Raw genomic sequence first — 11,527 nt, 5'->3', positions numbered from 1 at the left:
TGATATATATAGGTTAAACCTATAACTCACCAACATTTTTGTTGACGTTTTAAGCATGTTTATTCTCAGGTGATTATTAAGAGCTTCCGCTGTCGCATAATTAAATAAGGACGAGATTTGGAGTCCATGCTTGTATGATATTGTGTAAAAACTGCATTCAAGAAACTTATTTTGTTGTAACATATTTGTATTGTAAAGCATTATGTAATGGTCGTGTGTAAACAGGATATTTTAGATTATCATCTACGTAAAGTTTTTTAAAACCTTTATCTATGAAATAAAGGTTATGGTTTGTTTTAAAAATGAATGCAGTCTTTGAAAAACGTCTCATATAGAGGTCAAAACCTCGCAACGAAATCAATTAATATGGAACGTTTTTAATCAATAAGAACGGGACATTTCATAACTCACCAACATTTTTGTTGACGTTTAAAGCATGTTTATTCTCAGGTGAATATTAAGAGCTTCCGCTGTTGCATACTAAAATAAGGACAAGATTTGGAGTCCATGTTTGTATGATATTATGTAAAAACTGCATTCAAGAAACATATGTCAATGTAATATATTTTTAATGTAAACCATTATGTAATGGTCGTGTGTAAACAGTACATTTTAGATTATCATTATTTGATAATCTACGTAATGGTTTTGAAACCTTTATTGATAAAATAAAGGTTATGGTTGTTTTAAAAATGAATGCAGTCTTTGAAAAACGTCTCATATAGAGGTCAAAACCTCGCAACGAAATCAATTAATATGGAATGTTTATAATCAATATGAACGGGACATTTCAGTTGGTATCCGAGCGTTGGTCTTAGAGAACCAAAAAATTTGCATTAGTGTGTCTTATCGAGTTTGTTAGGATACATTAGTGAGTCTGGACTTCGACCGTGTTTTCTTTAAAAATGATTGCTTAACATTTTTGTTGGAAACTATATATTTTTAACATGTGAATATTATGTGATATATTAATCTCTTAACGTGTTTGATATTATGTGATAGATGTCTACCTCTAGAACAAGTCCCATTGACTCACCTAATAATAATGAAGAGTCAAATGTAAATTGGAATGATTCGTGGACTGATTCACAAGTTCCCGAAGAGGAACCGGAAGAAGAGTCGGAACCGGAAGAAGCATCGGAACCGGAAGAAGAATCGGAACCGGAAGAAGAAATAGAACCAGTGGGGGAAATAATAAAATGGTTAAGTAGAAGAACATCCTTAACCAACCGACCAAAGTTAATTATGGTCAATGGTGTTTCCGCCAAGGAAGCAAAGTAATGGGAGGATTACCAATTCTCCGATGAATCGGATCCCGACAAGGATTCTGATGATGTTATAGAAATTACCCCAACACAATTTAATAAGGCAAAAGAGAACAATAAGGGAAAGGGCATAAAAATAGAGAAATTTGATTCCAAACACGATGAACTTTATATGTATCGTCAACACCCGTATTTCTTAAGTTGTGACAATAACCCGGGAACCTCTAAACCACCAGGTTTTTCTAAACCAATGTAGAAAACGACGGCTCGTATTAGGGGAACAACATATATCCCTAGAAACTTGGCAAAACGAACCAAAACATAATAAGAAGAAACGAGCGAGTCGGAATAAGATAGTTGTATTCATGTGGTGTAATATATGTAATATAGTGTGCTTATGCTTTATGATATATGAAAAAATTGCTTGTATTAATAAGTATTTTTTTATGAATCTAACTCTTGTCTATTTTACAGTATAAAAACACAAAATGGATAGACAACCCAATATTTTAAGAGACCTACCCGGAGACATGATTGATGAAATCTTGTCTAGAGTCGGTCAGAATTCTTCGGCACAACTATTTAAGGCGAGATCAGTTTGTAAGACATTCGAAGAACGTTCCAAGAATGCCTTGATTTATAAAAGGCTTTCGTTCGAAAGATGGGGGATATCACATTGGGAAATCCATAAGTTACGATGTGTTTACTTTGACACATATATTGCGGGGAACCCAAATGCTATTTTACGCAACGGGTTAAGAAATTATTTTGACTCAATATATCCGAATATAGGACTTCGTGATTTAGAAAAAGAGGCTAACATGCAACATAAAAAAGCATGTTATGCTTACGGGTTAGTAATGTTCACTTCTCACCAAAGTGAGAACAAGAACATCGGGCTACAACTATTAAACAAAACGTTCCCACAAGTGACGGAGTCGGTAATTGGGATAAGAAATGAGGTTTTTAGGTTATTACGAGACTGTTGGTCATTACGTAACCTTCATCCTTTTGACGACGTTACAACACATTGTCTTACTATCGGTCACAATGGTTATGTTCCACAAAACCAAGGATGGGAAGTGGTATTAGTAAAACCAGAATGCATGACTTGTTTCTGGATGTATGAATTACGTGTCTTTATTGCCTTTGCTGAACGCCTTATATATTAACTAGAATTATCTTCGCAACTACTTTGTATCAAAGTTTTATGTGCTATATTTCATGCTATATGTAAAAAAAAGCGGTATTGTAAGTTTGCAAGTTATTGTATAAAGGTTTGAAAATGATAATATTTTTTTTTTTTGTCATTAGTTTTTCATATAGAATTGTAGTAGTTAAAATTGTATGTTAGCTACTAATTATGAACTTAACGGGTCAGTACTACAAGAATTAAAGAGTATAAAACGCTAATATGAAGAAAGAGCTTTTATAAATAAGTTCATATTACGCTACGAAATACTATTGACTACTCTTGATATTCTATATGATTAACTCATTTCATTTGACTATTTTGAAGGAAATGGCACCGACTACTCGACACACCTTGAATATGAGTGAAGAGGAATTTCGTGCCTTTCTTGCTTCAAACATAGCCGCAGTACAGGTTGCGCTACATACCAACAATAACTCCGAATCTAGCAATGCAGCTAACGGCGCAATAAATTGTGTAGGATGCACCTACAAAGTATTCACTGTCTGCAAACCTTTGGAATATGATGGAACCGAAGGACCGATCGGATTAAAACGGTGGACCGAGAAGGTCGAATCGGTGTTTGCCATAAGTAAGTGTACTGAATAGGATAAAGTGAAGTACGCTACGTATACCTTCACAGGTACTGCGTTAACATGGTGGAATACCTATCTAGAGCAAGTGGGACAAGATGATGCTTACGCACTACCGTGGTCAGCATTCAAGCACTTGATGAACGAGAAGTACCGTCCCAGCACCGAGGTCAATAAGCTCAAGACAGAACTTAGAGGGTTATGAACCCAAGGATTTGATATTACCATGTACGAAAGACGATTCACAGAATTGTGCCTATTGTGTCCGAGAGCGTTCGAAGATGAGGAAGAGAAGATCGACGCGTTTGTGAAAGGATTACCGGAAAGAATCCAAGAAGATATAAGTTCACACGAGCCCGCCTCCATACAACAGGCATGTAGAATGGCTCAAAAACTAGTGAACCAGATTGAGGAAATAATTATAGAATATGCGGCTGAAGAGGCCAATGTGAAGCAAGTCAAAAGAAAGTGGGAGGAAAACGGTGATAAGAATCACCAATACAACAACAACAACAATTACAACAATAATCGCAACAACTATCCCAACAATCGCAACATCAATCGCAACTACAACAAACGGCCCAACAACAACAACAACAACAACAATCATCCCAACAACAATAACAACCGCAACAACAACAACAATCAGAAGCAGCTATGCCAAAGGTGTGAAAAGTATCACTCGGGGTTCTGCACCAAATTTTGCAACAATTGTAAAAGAAATGGTCAAAGCGCGGTGAAGTGTGAGGTCTACAGACAAGGGGTTAACAGAATGAAAGGAACAAATGGTGTCGGAACGAGTAACGGCGGAGCAAGTAGTGTCGGAGCAAGTTATGCCAATATAGTTTGTTATAAATGTGGAAAACCGGGCCACATTATTAGAAATTACCCGAACCAGGAGAACACGATTGGACAAGGCCATGGAAGAGTTTTCAATATTAATGCGGTAGAGGCACAGGAAGACCCGGAGCTTGTTATGGGTACGTTTCTTATTGACAATAAATCTCCTTATGTTTTATTTGATTCGGGTGCGGATAGAAGCTATATGATTAGAGATTTTTGTGCTAAATTAAGTTGTCCATTGACGCTGTTGGATAGTAAATTTTTACTCGAATTAGCAAACGGTAAATTAATTTCAGCAGATTATATATGCCGGAATCGAGAAATTAAACTGGGTAGTGAAATATTTAAGATTGATTTGATACCCGTAGAGTTAGGGAGTTTTGATGTAATAGTTGGCATGGACTGGCTGAAGAAGGTGAAAGCAGAGATCGTATGTTATAAAAATGCAATTCGCATTGTACGAGAAGAAGAAGAACCCTTAATGGTGTACGGAGAAAAGGGCAACACGAAGCTACATCTTATTAGTAATTTGAAGGCGCAAAAACTAATAAGAAAAGGTTACTATGCTGTTCTAGCACACGTCGAGAAAGTACAAACTGAAGAAAAGAGCATCAATGATGTTCCCGTCGCAAAAGAATTTCCCGATGTATTTCCGAAAGAATTACCGGGACTACCTCCACATCGATCTGTTGAATTTCAAATAGATCTTGTACCAGGAGCTGCACCAATACTTCGTGCTCCTTATAGACTCGCACCAGCGAGATGAAAGAACTGCAAAGCCAACTGCAAGAACTATTAGAACGTGGTTTCATTCGACCAAGCACATCACCATGGGGAGCTCCTGTTTTGTTTGTCAAGAAGAATGATGGTACATTTAGGTTTTGTATTGACTACAGAGAGTTGAACAAACTTACCATCAAAAACCGTTATCCACTGCCGAGAATTGACGACTTATTTGATCAACTACAAGGCTCGTCGGTTTATTCGAAGATTGATTTACGTTTTGGATATCATCAAATGAGAGTAAAGGAGGATGATATTCCAAAAACTGCTTTTAGGACGCGTTATGGTCATTACGAGTTTATAGTTATGCCGTTTGGATTGACTAACACACCAGCTGTGTTCATGGACCTTATGAACCGAGTGTGTGGGCCATATCTTGACAAGTTTGTCATTGTTTTCATCGATGACATACTTATTTACTCCAAGAATGATCAAGAGCATGAAGAACATTTGAGAAAAGTGCTAGAAGTATTGAGGAAAGAAAAACTGTACGCTAAGTTTTCAAAGTGTGCATTTTGGTTGGAAGAAGTTCAATTCCTCGGTCACATAGTGAACAAAGAAGATATCCAGGTGGACCCGGCAAAGATCGAAACCGTTGAAAAGTGGGAAACCTCAAAAACTCCGAAGCATATACGTCAATTTTTAGAATTGGCTGGTTACTACAGAAGATTCAACCAAGATTTCTCCAAAATAGCAAAACCCTTGACTGCATTAACGAATAAAGGGAAGAAATTTGAATGGAAGGATGAACAAGAGAAGGCGTTTCAATTATTGAAGAAAAAGCTAACTACGGCACCTATATTGTTATTGCCTAAAGGGAATGATGATTTTATGATTTATTGTGATGCATCAAAGTAAGGTCTCGGTTGTGTATTAATGCAACGAACGAAGGTGATTGCTTATGCGTCTAGACAATTGAAGATTCACGAGCAAAATTATACGACGCATGATTTGGAATTAGGAACCCATTCGAGTAAAATCTATGAATAAAATGATTCACACTAACCTTACTACTCAAATAAAGGAGGCGCAACAAGGAGTTTTAAAAGAGAGAAATTTAAAGGATGAAATACCCAAAGGATCGGAGAAGCATCTTAATATTCGGGAAGACGGAACCCGGTATAGGGCTGAAAGAATTTGGGTACCAAAATTTAGAGATATGAGAGAAATGGTACTTAGAGAAGCTCATAAAACCAGATACTCAATACATCCTGAAACGGGGAAGATGTACAAGGATCTTAAGAAACATTTTTGGTGGCCGGGTATGAAATCCGATATTGCTAAATATGTAGGAGAATGTTTGACGTGTTCTAAGGTCAAAGCTGAACATCAGAAACTATCAGGTCTACTACAACAACCTGAAATCTCGGAATGGAAATGGGAAAACATTACCATGGATTTCATTACTAAATTGCCAAGGACTGCAAGTGGTTATGATACTATTTGGATAATAGTTGATCGTCTCACCAAGTCAGCACACTTTCTACCAATAAGAGAAGACGACAAGATGGAGAAGTTAGCACGACTGTATTTAAAGGAAGTCGTCTCCAGACATGGAATACCAATCTCTATTATCTCTGATAGGGATGGCAGATTTATTTCAAGATTCTGGCAGACATTATAGCAAGCATTAGGAACTCGTCTAGACATGAGTACTGCCTATCATCCACAAACTGATGGGCAGAGTGAAAGCACGATACAAATGCTTGAATACATGCTACGAGCATGTGTTATTGATTTCAGAAACAGTTGGGATCGACATCTACCGTTAGCAGAATTTTCCTACAACAACAGCTATCATTCAAGCATTGAGATGGCGCCGTTTGAAGCACTTTATGGTAGAAAGTGCCGGTCTCCAATTTGTTGGAGTGAAGTGGGGGATAGAGAGATTACGGGTCCGGAGATAATACAAGAAACTACCGAGAAGATCATCCAAATTCAACAACGGTTGAAAACCACACAAAGTTGACAAAAGAGCTTCACCGACATTAAAAGAAAAGACATAGAATTTGAAATTGGAGAAATGGTCATGCTTAAGGTTGCACCTTGGAAAGGTGTTGTTCGATTTGGTAAACGGGGGAAATTAAATCCAAGGTATATTGGACCATTCAAGATTATTGATCGTGTCGGACCAGTAGCTTACCAAATTGAGTTACCTCAACAACTTGCGAATGTACATAACACATTCCACGTCTCGAATTTGAAGAAATGTTTTGCTAAAGAAGATCTCACTATTCCGTTGGACGAAATCCAAATCAATGAAAAACTTCAATTCATTGAAGAACCCGTCGAAATAATGGATCGTGAGGTTAAGAGACTTAAACAAAACAAGATACTGATTGTTTAGGTTCGATGGAATGCTCGTAGAGGACCCGAGTTCACCTGGGAACGTGAAGATCAGATGATGAAGAAATACCCGCATCTATTTCCATAAGATTCGTCAACACTTTCAACAGCTTAAAATTTCGGGACGAAATTTATTTAACGGGTAGGTACTGTAGTGACCCGAACTTTTCCATGTTTTTATATATTAAAAAAAATTTATATTTACATGATTAAATGTTTCCAACATGTTAAGCAATCAAACTTGTTAAGACTTGATTAATTGAAATAGGTTTCATATAGACAATTGACCACCCAAGTTGACCGGCGATTCACGAACGTTAAAACTTGTAAAAACTATATGATGACATATATATGGATATATATATAGTTAACATGATATTATGATAAGTAAACATATCATTAAGTATATTAACAATGAACTACATATGTAAAAACAAGACTACTAGCTTAATGATTTTGAAACGAGACATATATGTAACGATTATCGTTGTAACTACATTTAATGTATATATATCATATTAAGATATATTAATACATCATGATATCATTATAATGTAATAATTTAACATCTCATTTGATTTAATAAACAATGGGTTAACAACATTTAACAAGATCGTTAACCTAAAGGTTTCAAAACAACACTTACATGTAACGACTAACGATGACTTAAGGACTCAGTTAAAATGTATATACATGTAGTGTTTTAATATGTATTCATACACTTTTGAAAGACTTCAAGACACTTATCAAAATACTTCTACTTAACAAAAATGCTTACAATTACATCCTCGTTCAGTTTCATCAACAATTCTACTCGTATGCACCCGTATTCATACTCGTACAATACACAGCTTTTAGATGTATGTACTATTGGTATATACACTCCAATGATCAGCTATTAGCAGCCCATTTGAGTCAACTAACACATGTAGGAACCATCATTTGGAAACTAGCATGAAATATCTCATAAAATTACAAAAATATGAGTAATCATTCATGACTTATTTACATGTAAACAAAATTACACATCCTTTATATCTAATCCATATACCAACGACCAAAAACACCTAAAAACACTTTCATTCTTCAATTTTATTCATCTAATTAATATCTCTCAAGTTCTATCTTCAAGTTCTAAGTGTTCTTCATAAATTCTACAAGTTCTAGTTTCATAAAATCAAGAATACTTCCAAGTTTGCTAGCTTACTTCCAATCTTGTAGAGTGATCATCCAACCTCAAGAAATCTTTATTATTTACAGTAAGATATCTTTCTAATACAAGGTAATACTCATATTCAAACTTTGATTCAATTTCTATAACTATATCAATCTTATTTCGAGTGGAAATCTTACTTGAACTTGTTTTCGTGTCATGATTCTGCTTCAAGAACTTTCAAGCCATCCAAGGATCCTTTGAAGCTACATCCATTTTTCTCATTTCCAGTAGATTTATCCAGAAAACTTGAGGTAGTAATGATGTTCATAACATCATTCGATTCATACATATAAAGTTATCTTATTCGAAGGTTTAAACTTGTAATCACTAGAAATAGTTTAGTTAATTCTAAACTTGTTCGCAAATAAAAGTTAATCCTTATAACTTGACTTTTAAAATCAACTAAACACATGTTCTATATCTATATGATATGCTAACTTAATGATTTAAAACCTGGAAACACGAAGAACACTGTAAAACCGGACATACGCCGTCGTAGTAACACCGCGGACTGTTTTCGGTTAGTTAATTGAAAACTATGATAAAATTTGATTTAAAAGTTGTTCTTATGGGAAAATTATTGTTCTTATGAACATGAAACTATATCCAAAAATCATGGTTAAACTCAAAGTGAAAGTATGTTTTCTAAAATGGTCATCTAGACGTCGTTCTTTCGACTGAAATGACTACCTTTACAAAAACGACTTGTAACTTATATTTCTGACTATAAAACTATGATTTTTCTGTTTAAATTCATAAAATAGAGTTCAATATGAAACCATAGCAATTTGATTCACTCAAAACAGATTTAAAATGAAGAAGTTATGGGTAAAACAAGATTGGATAATTTTTCTTGTTGTAGCAACGTGAAAATTGGTAACAAATCTATATTAATCATATCCTAGCTAACTTATATTGTAGTATACATGTATTCTAATATATTATGTAATCTTGGGATACCATAGACACGTATGCAAATGTTTTGACATATCATATCGACCCATGTGTATATATTATTTGGAACAACCATAGACACTCTATATGCAGTAATGTGGGAGTTAGCTATACAGGGTTGAGGTTGATTCCAATAATATATATACTTTGAGTTGTGATCTAGCCTGAGACGAGTTTACACTGGGTCATGGATTGATTCAAGATAATATATATCAATTATTTTCTGTACATCTAACTGTGGACAACTAGTTATAGGTTACTAACGAGGACAGCTGACTTAATAAACTTAAAACATCAAAATGTATTAAAAGTGTTGTAAATATATTTGGAATATACTTTGATATATATGTACATATTTGTTATAGGTTCGTGAATCGACCAGTGGCCAAGTCTTACTTCCCGACTAAGTAAAAAATCTGTGAAAATGAGTTATAGTCCCACTTTTAAAATCTAATATTTTTGGGATGAGAATACATGCAGGTTTTATAAATGATTTACAAAATAGACACAAGTACGTGAAACTACATTTTATGGTTGAATTATCGAAATCGAATATGCCCCTTTTTATTAAGTCTGGTAATCTAAGAATTAGGGAACATACACCTCAATTGACACGAATCCTAAAGATAGATCTATTGGGCCTAACAAACCCCATCCAAAGTGTGATGACCCGGGAATTTCTGACTAAATTTAAACTTAATCTTTATATGATTTCGACACGATAAGCAAAGTCTGTTAAACTAAATATCAAAAACTTTGAACTGTGCTCATGTATACATTTGATCTTTGACTAATCCCGGCGATTCACGAACAATTGTTGTTAATAAATATATATATAAATGTAAATATATGTGTATGAATAATAATATGAAATAATAAAATATGTAATACAACTTAAAGATATAGTTATTATACTAATTATATTATGACTACTTTCATTAATATTAAAATTTGTATTAGTAATTAATATTTCTAAGTATATAATATATAGATATGAAGTGTGTTAATTATAAATTGTTATAATATTATTATTACTAATATTAGTATTATCATTAATAAAATTAGTATTATTATTATAGTTATTATTATTATTATAATTATAATCCTTATAGATATTATTATTATAAAAATTATTATTATAAATATTATTTATTATTGACAATATTAAGAGTAGTAGTATTATTATAATTATATTTGTTATTAAGATTAATTATATCATATAGACTTATACGTATTATATACACAGAATATTATATACAAGTATATATACAAACAGATAAATACTAGTACGCAGATTTATATATTAAGAATCAGTTGGTTTCATATATACAGATTCATACGTATTATAAACAGATAATTATGTAAATATTGTTAAATACAAAATACATACAATTATGACCGTATTCTATTTTCCATTGTTGTCAATCTGTAGGTAATTTGTTCTTGTCTCATAAATCATACCAATTAGGAATTCCATCAACAAGAACAAAACAAAATCTGTTAGCATCGATTATTCTTTTCTTTATTTTATGTCTGACAGAATAAATGTTGTCGAGTAAATCAAACAATAAGACAAGAATTAATTGAGTCAATTTAGTTGAAATTACATCTGTTAAACTTGATTTAATACACTAACAAAGTAAATCGATTAAAAACAACATAAATCAAACTCAACAACTCCACTAGCTACGTCGATTTCTAATAACATAAATCGAAACCCATTTCATTTCATCACAAAACTACAACGTCAACCTGCTGCTATATTATTTTTTTCTTCTCTTCTTCAATCACCAATCATGACCCAACCATTCAAACATCCCTTCATATTGCAGCTGCTGTAACCGATTGTTTATGCCAACCATCGAATTAATCACTTCAACACTGTGAAACCACCTTGATCAACCAAACACTAACACCTTGAGCAACCTTCATGACCTATCTACTACAACCATCGAACCAACACCAAACCCACCTTTCAACCATCATCATTTATCCTCATGAACTCCATCAAATTATTATTACCTTTGTGTTCCTACTCCTGTCACGAGAAACATTACATTATCATCACCATTGAAACTAAATAAACACCACCATCATCACAAACAGCTACTGCAACTCTAACCCATGCTACTGCTTGTCTGGTTCCTGTTTTTAAATGAATCCAAAAATCATCATCTTCACTCGTTACTCTTTCTTCTCTCAACAGCCTCATGTAAACACCCCTTTGCTATCGTTTTTGTTTTTAAAACATAAAGCAAACACCCACTTGCAAGCCTATGACAAATTTTTTGTTTATTTTAATATGGTGATTGATTGATATTAAAGTTGATCATGA

This window comes from Rutidosis leptorrhynchoides, chromosome 9 (genome assembly GCF_046630445.1).
Source record: "Rutidosis leptorrhynchoides isolate AG116_Rl617_1_P2 chromosome 9, CSIRO_AGI_Rlap_v1, whole genome shotgun sequence".
NCBI classification, from domain to species: Eukaryota; Viridiplantae; Streptophyta; class Magnoliopsida; order Asterales; family Asteraceae; genus Rutidosis; species Rutidosis leptorrhynchoides.
The sequence above is the reverse complement of the archived record's forward strand: the minus strand, read 5'-3'. Positions refer to the sequence as shown.